This window comes from Dama dama, unplaced genomic scaffold (genome assembly GCF_033118175.1).
Source record: "Dama dama isolate Ldn47 unplaced genomic scaffold, ASM3311817v1 ptg000064l, whole genome shotgun sequence".
NCBI classification, from domain to species: Eukaryota; Metazoa; Chordata; class Mammalia; order Artiodactyla; family Cervidae; genus Dama; species Dama dama.
Genome location: NW_026870889.1, coordinates 3042728 through 3060615, shown reverse-complemented (window position 1 = coordinate 3060615; position 17888 = coordinate 3042728).

Sequence of the window (17888 nt, the reverse complement as noted above, 5' to 3'; positions counted from 1 at the left end):
TCCCAGCTGGTGCCTTTCCCCTGGTCCTAGGCCTCGGTTGAGGCCTCCTTGGAGAGGAGGTTGCTGGCAGCGGCTGTCTCCACACTGCAAGGTGCTGGAGCTCAGAGGGCCTCGTCAGCGGGAAGGGACCAGCAAGGGGCTGGATGCCCAAGACCTCTTTGGCCCAGCAGCCTCAGGGCAGCAGGGAGAGGAAGAGGCCCAACTTGCCCCTAGGTCGGCTCTGCCCCTTCCCACACAGGCAGCCAACCCAGCAGCTGCCTGAGAGACTGTGGCTCCCCCGAGCGCTCTGCCGGTGCAGGGGTCAGGAACAGACTTGTGCATGTGGTTCTGCCTTGGTCTGGGAGTGTGGACACACTGCCTGGACCCCAGGCTCAGGGGCAAGGGCCCGGAGAGAGCAACACCCCGAAGCGCTTTTCTCCCGGGCTTGGGAGCATTGTGCGTGCCTGGCGGGAACAGCGGGCGGGAGTGTTGGCAAACCGGCCTTTGGAGGCAGCCGGGGAGGTCTTCCAGTGGGAGAGGGCCGGTTGTGCTCAGAGGCCCCACAGGCCAGGGGCAGGACCCAGCAGGGCCCCTGCCCCTGGCCAGCCTTGCCCAGACCTTCCTGGCCTCCGGGGGTACTGCCCCACCAAGGGGCAGGCTGCGGGGACTGGGTCCAGACATGCCCGTGCGCCTCCACTGGCTCATCCCCGCTGGTGCCTTTCCCCTGGGCCTAGGCCTCGGTTGAGGCCTCCTTGGAGAGGAGGTTACTGGCAGGGGCTGTCTCCACACTGCAAGGTGCTGGAGCTCAGAGGGCCTCGTCAGAGGGAAGGGACCAGCAAGGGGCTGGATGCCCAAGACGTCTTTGGCCCAGCAGCCTCAGGGCAGCAGGGAGAGCAAGAGGCCCAACTTGCCCCTAGTTCGGCTCTGCCCCTTCCCACACAGGCGGCCAGCCCAGCAGCTGCCTGACAGACTCTGGCTCCCCCCAGCTCTCTGCCGGTGGAGGGGGCAGGAACAGACGAGTGCATGTGGTTCTGCCTTGGTCTGGGACTGTGGATCCCCTGCCTGGCCCCCAGGCTCACGGGCAGGGGCCCCGAGAGACCACCACCCCGATGCGCTTTTCTCCTGGGCTTGGGAGCATTGTGCGTGCCTGGCGGGAACAGCGGGCAGGAGTGTTGGCAAACCGGCCTTTGGAGGCAGCCGGGGAGGTCTTCCAGTGGGAGAGGGCCGGTTGTGCTCAGAGGCCCCACAGGCCAGGGGCAGGACCCAGCAGGGCCCCTGCCCCTGGCCAGCCTTGCCCAGACCTTCCTGGCCTCCGGGGGTACTGCCCCACCAAGGGGCAGGCTGCGGGCCTGGGTCCAGTCATGCCCGGGCGCCTCCCCAGGCTCATCCCCGCTGGTGCCTTTCCCCTGGGCCTAGGCCTCGGTTGAGGCCTCCTTGGAGAGGAGGTTGCTGGCAGGGGCTGTCTCCACACTGCAAAGTGCTGCAGCTCAGAGAGCCTCGTCAGAGAGAAGCGACCAGTAAAGGGCTGGATGCCCAAGACATCTTTGGCCCAGCAGCCTCAGGGCAGCAGGGAGAGCAAGAGGCCCAACTTGCCCCTATTCGGCTCTGCCCCTTCCCCCACAGGCGGCCAACCCAGCAGCTGCCTGACAGACTCTGGCTCCCCCAAGCTCTCTGCCGGTGCAGGGGACAAGAACAGACGTGGGCATGTGGTTCTGCCTTGGCCTGGGAGTGTGTTCTCCCTGCCTTGCCCCCAGGCTCATGGGCAAGGGCCCGGAGAGAGCACCACCCCGAAGCGCTTTTCTCCCGGGCTTGGGAGAATTGTGCGTGCCTGGCGGGAACAGCGGGCGGGAGTGTTGGCAAACCGGCCTTTGGAGGCACCCGGGGAGGTCTTCCAGTGGGAGAGGGCCGGTTGTGCTCAGAGGCCCCACAGGCCAGGGGCAGGGCCCAGCAGGGCCCCTGCCCCTGACCAGCCTTGCCCAGACCTTCCTGGCCTCCGGGGGTACTGCCTCACCAAGGGGCAGGCTGCGGGGACTGGGTCCAGACATGCCCGGGCGCCTCCCCAGGCTCTTCCCAGCTGGTGCCTTTCCCCTGGTGCTAGGCCTCGGTTGAGGCCTCCTTGGAGGGGAGGTTGCTGGCAGGGGCTGTCTCCACACTGCAAGGTGCTGGAGCTCAGAGGGCCTCGTCAGAGGGAAGGGACCAGCAAGGGGCTGGATGCCCAAGACCTCTTTGGCCCAGCAGCCTCAGGGCAGCAGGGAGAGCAGAGGCCCAACATGCCCCTAGGTCGGCTCTGCCACTTCCCACACAGGCGGCCAGCCCAGCAGCTGCCTGACAGACTCTGGCTCCCCCGAGCTCTCTGCCGGTGTAGGGGGCAGGAACAGACGTGTGCATGTCGTTCTCCCTTGGCCTGGGAGTGTGTTCCACCTGCCTGGCCCCCAGGCTCAGGGGCAAGGGCCCGAGGAGAGCACCACCCCGAAGCGCTTTTCTCCCGGGCTTGGGAGCATTGTGCGTGCCTGGCGGGAACAGCGGGTGGGAGTGCTTGCAAACAGGCCTTTGGAGGCAGCCGGGGAGGTCTTCCAGCGGGAGGGTGCTGGTTGTGCTCAGACGCCCCACAGGCCAGGGGCAGGACCCATCAGTGTCCCTGCCCCTGGCAGCCTTGCCCAGACCTTCCTGGCCTCCGGGGGTACTGCCCCACCAAGGGGCAGGCTGCGGGGACTGGGTCCAGACATGCCCGGGCGCCTCCCCAGGCTCATCCCCGCTGGTGCCTTTCCCCTGGGCCTAGGCCTCGGTTGAGGCCGCCTTGGAGAGGAGGTTGCTGGCAGGGGCTGTCTCCACACTGCAAGGTGCTTGAACTCAGAGGGCCTCATCAGAGGGAAGGGACCAGCAAGGGGCTGGATGCCCAAGACCTCTTTGGCCCAGCAGCCTCAGGGCAGCAGGGAGAGCAAGAGGCCCAACTTGCCCCTAGGTCGGCTCTGCCCCTTTCCACACAGGCCGCCAACCCAGCAGCTGCCTGGCATACTCTGGCTCCCCCGAGCTCTCTGCCGGTGCAGGGACCAGGAACAGACGTTTGCATGTGGTTCTGCCTTGGCCTGGGAGTGTGTTCCCCCTGCATTGCCCCCAGGCTCAGGGGCAAGGGCCCGGTGAGAGCACCACCCCGAAGCGCTTTTCTCACGGTCTTGGGAGCATTGTGCGTGGCTGGCGGGAACAGCGGGCATGAGTGCTTGCAAACTGTCTTTGGAGTCAGCCGGGGAGGTCTTCCAAGGGCCGGACTGATCACCACCCCAAAATGCTTTTCTCTCGGGCTTGGGAGCATTGTGCGCGGCTGTCGGGAACAACGGACATGAATGCTTGCAAACCGGCCTTTGGAGGCAGCCCGGGAGGTCTTCCAAGGGCCCGGAGAGAGCACCACCCCAAAATGCTTTTCTCCCGGGCTTGGGAGCATTGTGCGTGGCTGGCGGAAGCAGCGGGAATGAGTACTTACAAACCGGCCTTTGGGGGCAGCCGGGGAGGTCTTGAAAGTGCCCGGAGAGAGCACCACCCCGAAGCGCTTTTCTCCCGGGCTTGGGAACATTGTGCGCGGCTGGCGGGAACAGCAGGCAGGACTGCTTGCAAACTGGCCTTTGGAGGCAGCCGGGGAGGTCTTCCAAGGGCCCGGAGTGAGCACCACCCCAAAATGCTTTTCTCCCGGGCTTGGGAGCATTGTGCGCGGCTGGTGGGAACAACGGGCATGAGTGCTTGCAAACCGGCCTTTGCAGGCAGCCGGGGACGTCTTCCAAGGGCCCGGAGAGAGCACCACCCCGAAGCGCTTTTCTCCCGGGCTTGGGAGCATTGTGCGCGGCTGGCGGGAACAGCAGGCAGGACTGCTTGCAAACTGGCCTTTGGAGGCAGCCGGGGAGGTCTTCCAAGGGCCCGGAGTGAGCACCACCCCAAAATGCTTTTCTCCCGGGCTTGGGAGCATTGTGCGTGGCTGGCGGGAACAGCAGGAAGGAGTCCTTGCAAACGGGCCTTTGGAGGCAGCCGGGGAGGTCTTCCAAGGGCCTGTAGAGAGCACCACCCCGAAGCGCTTTTCTCCCGCACTTGGGAGCATTCTGCGCGGGTGGCGGGAACAGCAGGCAGGAGTGCTTGAAAACCGTCCTTTGGAGGCAGCCGGGGAGGTCTTCCAGGGCCCGGTATGAGCACCACCCCAAAATGCTTTTCTCCCGGGCTTGGGAGCATTGTGCGCGGATGGCGGGAATAGCAGGAAGGAGTCCTTGCAAACCGGCCTTTGGAGGCAGCCGGGGAGGTCTTCCAAGGGCCTGTAGAGAGCACCACCCCGAAGCGCGTTTCTCCCGGGCTTGGGAGCATTGTGCGCAGGTGGCGGGAACAGCAGGCAGGAGTGCTTGAAAACCGGCCTTTGGAGGCAGCCGGGGAGGTCTTCCAGGGCCCGGTGTGAGCACCACCCCAAAAACCTTTTCTCCCGGGCTTGGGAGCATTGTGCGCGGCTGGCGGGAACAGCGGGCATGAGTCCTTGCAAACCGGCCTTGGAGGCAGCCGGGGAGGTCTTGAAAGTGCCCGGAGAGAGCACCACCCCGAAGCGCTTTTCTCCCGGGCTTGGGAACATTGTGCGCGGCTGGCGGGAACAGCAGGCAGGACTGCTTGCAAACTGGCCTTTGGAGGCAGCCGGGGAGGTCTTCCATGGGCACGGAGAGAACACCACCCCGAAGCGCTTTTCTCCGGGGTTTTGGAGGATTGTGCGTGGCTGGCGGGAACAGCGAGTGGGAGTGCTTGCAAACCGGCCTTTGGGGGCAGCCAGGGAGGTCCTCCATTGGCACGGAGAGAACACCACCCCGAAGCGCTTTTCTCCCGGTCTTGGGAGCATTGTGCGAGGCTGGCGGGAACAGCGGGCGGGAGTGCTTGCAAACCGGCCTTTGGAGGCAGCTTGGGAGGTCTTCCAAGGGCCCGGAGAGAGCACCATCCCGAAGCACTTTTCTCACGGAATTGGGAGCATTGTTCGCGGCTGTCGGGAACAGAGGACATGAGTGCTTGCAAACCGGCCTTTAGAGGCAGCCGGGGAGTCTTCCAAGGGCCCGGAGAGAGACCACCCCAAAATGCTTTTCTCCCGGGCTTGGGAGCATTGTGCGCGGCTGGTGGGAACAACGGGCATGAGTGCTTGCAAACCGGCCTTTGGAGGCAGCCGGGGACGACTTCCAAGGGCCCGGAGAGATCACCACCCCGAAGCACTTTTCTCCCGGGCTTGGGAGCATTGTGCGTGGCTGGCGGGAACAGCAGGAAGGAGTCCTTGCAAACCGGCCTTTGGAGGCAGCGGGGGAGGTCTTCCAAGGGCCTGTAGAGAGCACCACCCCGAAGCGCTTTTCTCCCGGGCTTGGGAGTATTGTGCGCGGGTGGCAGGAACAGCAGGCAGGAGTGCTTGAAAACCGGCCTTTGCAGGCAGCCGGGGAGGTCTTCCAGGGCCCGGTGTGAGCACCACCCCAAAAAGCTTTTCTCCCGGGCTTGGGAGCATTGTGCGCGGCTGGTGGGAACAGCGGGCATGAGTGCTTGCAAACTGGCCACTGTAGGCAGCCGGGGAGGTCTTCCAAGGGCCCGGAGTGAGCACCACCCCAAAATGCTTTTCACCCGGGCTTGGGAGCATTGTGCGTGGCTGGCGGGAACAGCAGGAAGGAGTCCTTGCAAACGGGCCTTTGGAGGCAGCCGGGGAGGTCTTCCAAGGGCCTGTAGAGAGCACCACCCCGAAGCGCTTTTCTCCCGCGCTTGGGAGCATTCTGCGCGGGTGGCGGGAACAGCAGGCAGGAGTGCTTGAAAACCGTCCTTTGGAGGCAGCCGGGGAGGTCTTCCAGGGCCCGGTGTGAGCACCACCCCAAAATGCTTTTCTCCCGGGCTTGGGAGCATTGTGCGCGGATGGCGGGAACAGCAGGAAGGAGTCCTTGCAAACCGGCCTTTGGAGGCAGCCGGGGAGGTCTTCCAAGGGCCTGTAGAGAGCACCACCCCGAAGCGCTTTTCTCCCGGGCTTGGGAGCATTGTGCGCGGGTGGCGGGAACAGCAGGCAGGAGTGCTTGAAAACCGTCCTTTGGAGGCAGCCGGGGAGGTCTTCCAGGGCCCGGTGTGAGCACCACCCCAAAATGCTTTTCTCCCGGGCTTGGGAGCATTGTGCGCGGATGGCGGGAACAGCGAGTGGGAGTGCTTCCAAACCGGCCTTTGGGGGCACCCCGGGAGGTCTTCCATGGGCACGGAGAGAACACCACCCCGAAGCGCTTTTCTCCGGGGTTTTGGAGGATTGTGCGTGGCTGGCGGGAACAGCGAGTGGGAGTGCTTGCAAACCGGCCTTTGGGGGCAGCCAGGGAGGTCCTCCATTGGCACGGAGAGAACACCACCCCGAAGCGCTTTTCTCCCGGTCTTGGGAGCATTGTGCGAGGCTGGCGGGAACAGCGGGCGGGAGTGCTTGCAAACCGGCCTTTGGAGGCAGCTTGGGAGGTCTTCCAAGGGCCCGGAGAGAGCACCATCCCGAAGCACTTTTCTCACGGAATTGGGAGCATTGTTCGCGGCTGTCGGGAACAGAGGACATGAGTGCTTGCAAACCGGCCTTTAGAGGCAGCCGGGGAGTCTTCCAAGGGCCCGGAGAGAGACCACCCCAAAATGCTTTTCTCCCGGGCTTGGGAGCATTGTGTGCGCCTGGCGGGTCAGCGGGAGGGAGTTCTTGAAAACCAGCCTTTGGAGGCAGCCGGGGAGGTCTTCCAAGGGCCGGGAGAGAGCACCACCCCGAAGCGCTTTTCTCCCGGGCTTGGGAGCATTGTGCGCGGCTGGCGGGAACAGCGGGATTGGGTGCTTGCAAACCGGCCTTTGGAGACAAACGGGGAGGTCTTCCAAGGGCCCGTAGAGAGCACCACCCCGAAGCGCTTTTCTCCCGTGATTGGGAGCATTGTGTGCGGCTGGCGGGACAGCGGGAGGGAGTACTTGAAATCCAGCCTTTGGAGGCAGCCGGGGAGGTCTTCCAAGGGCCGGGAGAGAGCACCACCCTGAAGGGCTTTTCTCCTGGGCTTGGAGCATTTGCACGGATGGCGGGAACAGCGAGTGGGAGTGCTTGCAAACCGGCATTTGGGGGCAGCCCGGGAGGTCTTTCTTGGGCCCAGAGAGAACACCACCCCGAAACGCTTTTCTCCCGGGCTTGGGAGCATTGTGCGCGGGTGGCGGGAACAGCAGGCAGAAGTGCTTGCAAACCGGCCTTGGAGGCAGCCGGGGAGGTCTTCCAAAGCCCGGAGTGAGCACCACCCCAAAATGCTTTTCTCCCGGGCTTGGGAGCATTGTGCGCAGCTGGCGTGAACAGCGGGATTGAGTGCTTGCAAACCAGCCTTTGGAGGCAGCCGGGGAGGTCTTCCAGCGGGAGAGTGCCAGTTGTTCTCAGAGGCCCCACAGGCCAGGGGCAGGACCCAGCAGTGTCCCTGCCTCTGGCAGCCTTGCCCAGACCTTCCTGGCCTCCGGGGGTACTACCCCACCAAGGGGCAGGCTGCGGGGCCTGGGTCCAGATATGCCCGGGCGCCTCCCCAGGCTCATCCCCGCTGGTGCCTTTCCCCTGGGCCTAGGCCTCGGTTGAGGCCTCCTTGGAGAGGAGGTTGCCGGCAGGGGCTGTCTGCACACTGCAAGGTGCTGGAGCTCAGAGGGCCTCGTCAGAGGGAAAGGACCAGCAAAGAGCTGGATGCCCAAGACCTCTCTGACCCAGCAGCCTCAGGGCAGCAGGGAGAGCAAGAGGCCCAACTTGCCCCTAGGTCGGCTCTACCCCGTCCCACACAGGCAGCCAGCCCAGCAGCAGCCTGGCAGTCTCTGGCTCCCCCGAACTCTCTGCCGGTGTAGGGGGCAGGAACAGACGTGTGCATGTCGTTCTGCCTTGGCCTGGGAGTGTGTTCCCCCTGCCTGTCCCCCAGGCTCAGGGGCAAGGGCCCGGAGAGAGCACCACCCCGAAGCGCTTTTCTCCCGGGCTTGGGAGCATTGTGCACGCCTGCTGGGAACAGTGGGCGGGAGCGCTTGTTAACCGGCCTTTGGAGGCAGCCGGGGAGGTCTTCCAGCGGGAGAGTGCCGGTTGTGCTCAGACGCCCCACAGGCCAGGGGCAGCCCCAGCAGTGTCCCTGCCCCTGGCAGCCTTGCCCAGACCTTCCTGGCCTCCGGGGGTACTGCCCCACCAAGGGGCAGGCTGCGGGGACTGGGTCCAGACATGCCCGGGCGCCTCCACTGGCTCATCCCCGCTGGTGCCTTTCCCCTGGGCCTAGGCCTCGGTTGAGGCCTCCTTGGAGAGGAGGTTGCTGGCAGGGGCTGTCTCCACACTGCAAGGTGCTGGAGCTCAGAGGGCCTCGTCAGAGGGAAGGGACCAGAAAGGGGCTGGATGCCCAAGACCTCTTTGGCCCAGCAGCCTCAGGGCAGCAGGGAGAGCAAGAGGCCCAACTTGCCCCTAGGTCGGTTCTGCCCCTTCCCACACAGGCGGCCAGCCCAGCAGCTGCCTGACAGACTCTGGCTCCCCCGAGCTCTCTGCCGGTGCAGGGGTCAGGAACAGACGTGTGCATGTGGTTCTGCCTTGGTCTGGGAGTGTGGAACCACTGCCTGGCCCCCACACTCAGGGGCAAGGGCCCGGAGAGAGCAACACACCGAAGCGCTTTTCTCCCGGGCTTGGGAGAATTGTGCGTGCCTGGCGAGAACAGCGGGCGGGAGTGTTGGCAAACCGGCCTTTGGAGGCAGCCGGGGAGGTCTTCCAGTGGGAGAGGGCCGGTTGTGCTCAGAGGCCCCACAGGCCAGGGGCAGGACCCAGCAGGGCCCCTGACCCTGGCCAGCCTTGCCCAGACCTTCCTGGCCTCCGGGGGTACTGCCCCACCAAGGGGCAGGCTGCGGGGACTGGGTCCAGTCATGCCCGGGCGCCTCCCCAGGCTCATCCCCGCTGGTGCCTTTCCCCTGGGCCTAGGCCTCGGTTGAGGCCTCCTTGGAGAGGAGGTTGCTGGCCGGGGCTGTCTCCACACTGCAAGGTGCTGGAGCTCAGAGGGCCTCGTCAGAGGGAAGGGACCAGCAAGGGGCTGGATGGCCAAGACCTCTTTGGCCCAGCAGCCTCAGGGCAGCAGGGAGAGCAAGAGGCCCAACTTGCCCCTAGGTCGGCTCTGCCCCTTCCCACACAGGGGGCCAACCCAGCAGCTGCCTGACAGACTCTGGCTCCCCCGAGCTCTCTGCCGGTGCAGGGGGCAGATCAGACGTGTGCATGTGGTTCTGCCTTGGCCTGGGAGTGTGGACACCCTGCCTTGCCCCCAGGCTCAGGGGCAAGGGCCCGGAGAGAGCACCACCCTGAAGCGCTTTTCTCCCGGGCTTGGGAGCATTGTGCACGCCTGCTGGGAACAGTGGGCGGGCGCGCTTGCAAACCGGCCTTTGGAGACAGCCGGGGAGGTCTTCCAGTGGGAGAGGGCCAGTTGTGCTCAGAGGCCCCACAGGCCAGGGGCAGGACGCAGCAGGGCCCCTGCCCCTGGCCAGCCTTGCCCAGACCTTCCTGGCCTCCGGGGGTACTGCCCCACCAAGGGGCAGGCTGCGGGGACTGGGTCCAGACATGCTCGGGCGCCTCCCCTGGCTCATCCCCGCTGGTGCCTTTCCCCTGGGCCTAGGCCTCGGTTGAGGCCTCCTTGGAGAGGAGGTTGCTGGCAGGGGCTGTCTCCACACTGCAAGGTGCTGGAGCTCAGAGGGCCTCGTCAGAGGGAAGGGACCAGTAAGGGGCTGGATGCCCAAGACGTCTTTGGCCCAGCAGCCTCAGGGCAGCAGGGAGAGTAAGAGGCCCAACTTGCCCCTAGGTCGGCTCTGCCCCTTCCCACACAGGCGGCCAACCCAGCAGCTGCCTGCCAGACTCTGGCTCCCCCAAGCTCTCTGCCGGTGCAGGGGACAGGAACAGACGTGGGCATGTGGTTCTGCCTTGGCCAGGGAGTGTGTTCCCCGTGCCTTGCCCCCAGGCTCAGGGGCAAGGGCCCGGAGAGAGAACCACCCCAATGCGCTTTTCTCCCGGGCTTGGGAGCATTGTGCGAGCCTGGCGTGAACAGCGGGCGGGAGTGTTTGCAAACAGGACTTTGGAGGCAGCCGGGGAGGTCTTCCAGTGGGAGAGGGCCGGTTGTGCTCAGAGGCCCCACAGGCCAGGGGCAGGACCCAGCAGGGCCCCTGACCCTGGCCAGCCTTGCCCAGACCTTCCTGGCCTCCGGGGGTACTGCCCCACCAAGGGGCAGGCTGCGGGGACTGGGTCCAGACATGCCCGGGCGCCTCCCCAGGCTCATCCCCGCTGGTGCCTTTCCCCTGGGCCTAGGCCTCGGTTGAGGACTCCTTGGAGAGGAGGTTGCTGGCAGGGGCTGTCTCCACACTGCAAGGTGCTGGAGATCAGAGGGCCTCGTCAGAGGGAAGGGACCAGCAAAGGGCTGGATGCCCAAGACCTCTTTGACCCAGCAGCCTCAGGGCAGCAGGGAGAGCAAGAGGCCCAACTTGCCCCTAGGTCGGCTCTGCCCCGTCCCACACAGGCGGCCAGCCCAGCAGCAGCCTGGCAGTCTCTGGCTCCCCCGAGCTCTCTGCCGGTGTAGGGGGCAGGAACAGACGTGTGCATGTCGTTCTGCCTTGGCCTGGGAGTGTGTTCCCCCTGCCTGGCCCCCAGGCTCAGGGGCAAGGGCCCGGTGAGAGCACCACCCCGAAGTGCTTTTCTCCTGGGCTTGGGAGCATTGTGCGTGCCTGGCGGGAACAGCGGGCGGGAGTGCTTGCAAACCGGCCTTTCGAGGCAGCCGGGGAGGTCTTCCAGCGGGAGAGTGCCGGTTGTGCTCAGACGCCCCACAGGCCAGGGGCAGGACCCAGCAGTGTCCCTGCCCCTGGCAGCCTTGCCCAGACCTTCCTGGCCTCCGGGGGTACTGCCCCACCAAGGGGCAGGCTGCGGGGCCTGGGTCCAGACATGCCCGGGCGCCTCCCCAGGCTCATCCCCGCTGGTGCCTTTCCCCTGGGCCTAGGCCTCGGTTGAGGCCTCCTTGGAGAGGAGGTTGCTGGCAGGGGCTGTCTCCACACTGCAAGGTGCTGGAGATCAGAGGGCCTCGTCAGAGGGAAGGGACCAGCAAAGGGCTGGATGCCCAAGACCTCTTTGACCCAGCAGCCTCAGGGCAGCAGGGAGAGCAAGAGGCCCAACTTGCCCCTAGGTCGGATCTGCCCCTTCCCACACAGGCGGCCAGCCCAGCAGCTGCCTGACAGACTCTGGCTCTCCCGAGCTCTCTGCCGGTGCAGGGGGCAGATCAGACGTGTGCATGTGGTTCTGCCTTGTCCTGGGAGTGTGGACACCCTGCCTTGCCCCCAGGCTCAGGGGCAACTGCCCGGAGAGAGCACCACCCTGAAGCGCTTTTCTCCCGGGCTTGGGAGCATTGTGCACGCCTGCTGGGAACAGTGGGCGGGAGCGCTTGCAAACCGGCCTTTGGAGGCAGCCGGGGAGGTCTTCCAGTGGGAGAGGGCCGGTTGTGCTCAGAGGACCCACAAGCCAGGGGCAGGACGCAGCAGGGCCCCTGCCCCTGGCCAGCCTTGCCCAGACCTTCCTGGCCTCCGGGGGTACTGCCCCACCAAGGGGCAGGCTGCGGGGCCTGGGTCCAGACATGCCCGGGCGCCTCCCCAGGCTCATCCCCGCTGGTGCCTTTCCCCTGGGCCTAGGCCTCGGTTGAGGCCTCCTTGGAGAGGAGGTTGCTGGCAGGGGCTGTCTCCACACTGCAAGGTGCTGGAGCTCAGAGGGCCTCGTCAGAGGGAAGGGACCAGTAAGGGGCTGGATGCCCAAGACGTCTTTGGCCCAGCAGCCTCAGGGCAGCAGGGAGAGCAAGAGGCCCAACTTGCCCCTAGGGCGGCTCTGCCCCTTCCCACACAGGCGGCCAACCCAGCAGCTGCCTGACACACTCTGGCTCCCCCAAGCTCTCTGCCGGTGCAGGGGACAGTAACAGACGTGGGCATGTGGTTCTGCCTTGGCCTGGGAGTGTGTTCCCTCTGCCTTGCCCCCAGGCTCAGGGGCAAGGGCCCGGAGAGAGCACCACCCCAATGCGCTTTTCTCCCGGGCTTGGGAGCATTGTGCGAGCCTGGCGTGAACAGCGGGCGGGAGTGTTTGCAAACAGGACTTTGGAGGCAGCCGTGGAGGTCTACCAGTGGGAGAGGGCCGGTTGTGCTCAGAGGCCCCACAGGCCAGGGGCAGGACCCAGCAGGGCCCCTGCCCCTGGTCAGCCTTGCCCAGCCCTTCCTGGCCTCCAGAGGTACTGCCCCACCAAGGGGCAGGCTGCGGGGACTGGGTCCAGACATGCCCGGGCGCCTCCCCAGGCTCATCCCCGCTGGTGCCTTTCCCCTGGGCCTAGGCCTCGGTTGAGGCCTCCTTGGAGAGGAGGTTGCTGGCAGGGGCTGTCTCCACACTGCAAGGTGCTGGAGCTCAGAGGGCCTCGTCAGAGGGAAGGGACCAGTTAGGGGCTGGATGCCCAAGACCTCTTTGGCCCAGCAGCCTCAGGGCAGCAGGGAGAGCAAGAGGCCCAACTTGCCCCTAGGTCGGCTCTGCCCCTTCCCACACAGGCGGCCAGCCCAGCACCTGCCTGAGAGACTCTGGCTCCCCCGAGCTCTCTGCCGGTGCAGGGGACAGGAACAGACGTGGGCATGTGGTTCTGCCTTGGCCAGGGAGTGTGTTCCCCCTGCCTGGCCCCCAGGCTCAGGGGCAAGGGCCCGGTGAGAGCACCACCCCGAAGCGCTTTTCTCCCGGGCTTGGGAGCATTGTGCGAGCCTGGCGTGAACAGCGGGCGGGAGTGTTTGCAAACAGGACGTTGGAGGCAGCCGTGGAGGTCTTCCAGTGGGAGAGGGCCGGTTGTGCTCAGAGGCCTCACAGGCCAGGGGCAGGACCCAGCAGTTCCCCTGCCCCTGGCCAGCCTTGCCCAGACCTTCCTGGCCTCCGGGGGTACTGCCCCACCAAGGGGCAGGCTGCGGGGACTGGGTCCAGACATGCCTGGGCGCCTCCCCAGGCTCATCCCCGCTGGTGCCTTTCCCCTGGGCATAGGCCTCGGTTGATGCCTCCTTGGAGAGGAGGTTGCTGGCAGGGGCTGTCTCCACACTGCAAGGTGCTGGAGCTCAGAGGGCCTCGTCAGCGGGAAGGGACCAGCAAGGGGCTGGATGCCCAAGACCTCTTTGGCCCAGCAGCCTCAGGGCAGCAGGGAGAGCAAGAGGCCCAACTTGCCCCTAGGGCAGCTCTGCCCCTTCCCACACAGGCGGCCAACCCAGCAGCTGCCTGACAGACTCTGGCTCCCCCAAGCTCTCTGCCGGTGCAGGGGACAGGAACAGACGTGGGCATGTGGTTCTGCCTTGGCCTGGGAGTGTGTTCCCCATGCCTTGCCCCCAGGCTCAGGGGCAAGGGCCCGGAGAGAGCACCACCCCGAAGCGATTTTCTCCCGGGCTTGGGAGCATTGTGCAAGTCTGGCGTGAAGAGCGGGTAGGAGTGTTGGCAAACAGGACTTTGGAGGCAGCCGGGGAGGTCTTCCAGTGGGAGAGGGCCGGTTGTGCTCAGAGGCCCCACAGGCCAGCGGCAGGACCCAGCAGGTCCCCTGCCCCTGGCCAGCCTTTCCCAGACCTTCCTGGCCTCAGGGGGTACTGCCCCACCAAGGGGCAGGCTGCGGGGACTGGGTCCAGATATGCCCGGGCGCCTCCCCAGGCTCATCCCCGCTGGTGCCTTTCCCCTGGGCCTAGGTCTCGGTTGAGGCCTCCTTGGAGAGGAGGTTGCTGGCAGGGGCTGTCTCCACACTGCAAGGTGCTGGAGCTCAGAGGGCCTCGTCAGAGGGAAGGGACAAGCAAAGGGCTGGATGACCAAGACCTCTTTGGCCCAGCAGCCTCAGGGCAGCAGGGAGAGCAAGAGGCCCAACTTGCCCCTAGGTCGGCTCTGCCCCTTCCCACAAAGGCGGCCAGCCCAGCAGCTGCCTGACAGACTCTGGCTCCCCCAAGCTCTCTGCCGGTGCATGGGTCAGGAACAGACGTGTGCATGTGGTTCTGCCTTGCCCTGGGAGTGTGGACCCCCTGCCTGGCCCCCAGGCTCAGGGGCAAGGGCCCGGAGAGAGCACCACCACGAAGCGCTTTTCTCCCGGGCTTGGGAGCATTGTGCGCGCTTGGTGGGAACAGTGGGCGGGAGTGCATGCAAAACGGCCTTTGGAGGCAGCCGGGGAGGTCTTCCAGTGGGAGAGGGCCGGTTGTGCTCAGAGGCCCCACAGGCCAGGGGCAGGACCCAGCAGGTCCCCTGCCCCTGGTCAGCCTTGCCCAGACCTTCCTGGCCTCCAGGGGTACTGCCCCACCAAGGGGCAGGCTGCGGGGACTGGGTCCAGACATGCCCGGGCGCCTCCCCAGGCTCATCCTCGCTGGTGCCTTTCCCCTGGGCCTAGGCCTCGGTTGAGGCCTCCTTGGAGAGGAGATTGCTGGCAGGTGCTGTCTCCACACTGCAAGGTGCTGGAGCTCAGAGGGCCTCGTCAGAGGGAAGGGACCAGCAAAGGGCTGGATGCCCAAGACGTCTTTGGCCCAGCAGACTCAGGGCAGCAGGGAGAGCAAGAGGCCCAACTTGCCCCTAGGTCGGCTCTGCCCCTTCCCACACAGGCGGCCAGCCCAGCACCTGCCTGAGAGACTCTGGCTCCCCCGAGCTCTCTGCCGGTGTAGGGGGCAGGAACAGACATGTTCATGTCGTTCTGTCTTGGCCTGGGAGTGTGTTCCCCCTGCCTGGCCCGCAGGCTTATGGGCAATGGCCCGGAGAGAACACCACCCCGAAGCGCTTTTCTCCCGGGCTTGGGAGCATTGTGCGTGCCTGGCGGGAACAGCGGGCGGGAGTGCTTGCAAACCGGCCTTTGGAGGCAGACGGGGAGGTCTTCCAGCGGGAGAGTGCCGGTTGTGCTCAGACGTCCCACAGGCCAGGGGCAGGACCCAGCGCTGTCCCTGCCCCTGGCAGCCTTGCACAGACCTTCCTGGCCTCCGGGGGTACTGCCCCACCAAGGGGCAGGCTGCGGGGACTGGGTCCAGACATGCCCGGGCGCCTCCCCAGGCTCATCCCCGCTGGTGCCTTTCCCCTGGGCCTAGGCCTCGGTTGAGGCCTCATTGGAGAGGAGGTTGCTGGCAGGGGCTGTCTCCACACTGCAAGGTGCTGGAGCTCAGAGGGCCTCGTCAGAGGGAAGGGACCAGCAAGGGGCTGGATGCCCAAGACCTCTTTGGCCCAGCAGCCTCAGGGCAGCAGGGAGAGGAAGAGGCCCAACTTGCCCCTAGGTCGGCTCTGCCCCTTCCCACACAGGCGGCCAGCCCAGCACCTGCCTGACAGACTCTGGCTCCCCCGAGCTCTCTGCCGGTGCAGGGGTCAGGAACAGACGTGTGCATGTGGTTCTGCCTTGGTCTGGGAGTGTGGACCCACTGCCTGGCCCCCAGGCTCAGGGGCAAGGGCCCGGAGAGAGCACCACCCCGAAGCGCTTTTCTCCCGGGCTTGGGAGCATTGTGCGAGCCTGGCGTGAACAGCGGGCGGGAGTGTTTGCAAACAGGACTTTGGAGGCAGCTGGGGAGGTCTTCCAGTGGGAGAGGGCCGGTTGTGCTCAGAGGCCTCACAGGCCAGGGGCAGGACCCAGCAGGGCCCCTGCCCCTGGCCAGCCTTGCCCAGACCTTCCTGGCCTCCGGGGGTACTGCCCCACCAAGGGGCAGGCTGCGGGGACTGGGTCCAGACATGTCCGTGCGCCTCCCCAGGATCATCCCCGCTGGTGCCTTTCCCCTGGGCGTAGGCCTCGGTTGAGGCCTCTTTGGAGAGGAGGTTGCTGGCAGGGGCTGTCTCCACACTGCAAGGTGCTGGAGCTCAGAGGGCCTCGTCAGAGGGAAGGGACCAGCAAGGGGCTGGATGCCCAAGACCTCTTTGACCCAGCAGCCTCAGGGCAGCAGGGAGAGCAAGAGGCCCAACTTGCCCCTAGGTCGGCTCTGCCCCATCCCACACAGGCAGCCAGCCCAGCAGCAGCCTGGCAGTCTCTGGCTCCCCCGAGCTCTCTGCCGGTGTAGGGGGCAGGAACAGACGTGTGCATGTCGTTCTGCCTTGGCCTGGGAGTGTGCTCCAACTGCCTGGCCCCCAGGCTCAGGGGCAAGGGCCCGGAGAGAGCACCACCCCGAAGCGCTTTTCTCCCGGGCTTGGGAGCATTGTGCGTGCCTGGCGGGAATAGCGGGCGGGAGTGCTTGCAAACCGGCTTTTGGAGGCAGACGGGGAGGTCTTCCAGCGGGAGAGTGCCGGTTGTGCTCAGACGCCCCACAGGCCAGGGGCACGACCCAGCAGGGCCCCTGCCCCTCGCAGCCTTGCCCAGACCTTCCTGGCCTCCGGGGGTACTGCCCCACCAAGGGGCAGGCTGCGGGGACTGGGTCCAGACATGCCCGTGCGCCTCCACTGGCTCATCCCCGCTGGTGCCTTTCCCCTGGGCCTAGGCCTCGGTTGAGGCCTCCTTGGAGATGAGGTTGCTGGCAGGGGCTGTCTCCACACTGCAAGGTGCTGGAGCTCAGAGGGCCTCGTCAGAGGGAAGGGACCAGTAAGGGGCTGGATGCCCAAGACGTCTTTGGCCCAGCAGCCTCAGGGCAGCAGGGAGAGGAAGAGGCCCAACTTGCCCCTAGGTCGGCTCTGCCCCTTCCCACACAGGCAGCCAACCCAGCAGCTGCCTGACAGACTCTGGCTCCCCCGAGCTCTCTGCCGGTGCAGGGGTCAGGAACAGACGTGTGCATGTGGTTCTGCCTTGGTCTGGGAGTGTGGACCCACTGCCTGGACACCAGGCTCAGGGGCAAGGGCCCGGAGAGGGCAACACCCCGAAGCGCTTTTCTCCCGGGTTTGGGAGCATTGTGCGTGCCTGGCGGGAACAGCGGGCGGGAGTGCTTGCAAACCGGCCTTTCGAGGCAGACGGGGTGGTCTTCCAGCGGGAGAGTGCCGGTTGTGCTCAGACGCCCCACAGGCCAGGGGCAGGACCCAGCAGTGTCCCTGCCCCTGGCAGCCTTGCCCAGACCTTCCTGGCCTCCGGGGGTACTGCCCCACCAAGGGGCAGGCTGCGGGGACTGGGTCCAGACATGCCCGGGCGCCTCCCCAGGCTCATCCCCGCTGGTGCCTTTCCCCTGGGCCTAGGCCTCGGTTGAGGCCTCCTTGGAGAGGAGGTTGCTGGCAGGGGCTGTCTCCACACTGCAAGGTGCTGGAGCTCAGAGGGCCTCGTCAGAGGGAAGGGACCAGCAAGGGGCTGGATGCCCAAGACCTCTTTGGCCCAGCAGCCTCAGGGCAGCAGGGAGAGGAAGAGGCCCAACTTGCCCCTAGGTCGGCTCTGCCCCTTCCCACACAGGCGGCCAGCCCAGCAGCTGCCTGACAGACTCTGGCTCCCCCGAGCTCTCTGCCGGTGCAGGGGGCAGATCAGACGTGTGCATGTGGTTCTGCCTTGGTCTGGGAGTGTGGACCCACTGCCTTGCCCCCAGGCTCAGGGGCAAGGGCCCGGAGAGAGCACCACCCTGAAGCGCTTTTCTCCCGGGCTTGGGAGCATTGTGCACGCCTGCTGGGAACAGTGGGCGGGAGCGCTTGCAAACCGGCCTTTGGAGGCAGCCGGGGAGGTCTTCCAGTGGGAGAGGGCCGGTTGTGCTCAGAGGCCCCACAGGCCAGGGGCAGGACGCAGCAGGGCCCCTGCCCCTGGCCAGCCTTGCCCAGACCTTCCTGGCCTCCGGGGGTACTGCCCCACCAAGGGGCAGGCTGCGGGGCCTGGGTCCAGACATGCCCGGGCGACTCCCCAGGCTCATCCCCGCTTGTGCCTTTCCCCTTTGCCTAGGCCTCGGTTGAGGCCTCCTTGGAGAGGAGGTTGCTGGCAGGGGCTGTCTCCACACTGCAATGTGCTGGAGCTCAGAAGGCCTCGTCAGAGGGAAGGGACCAG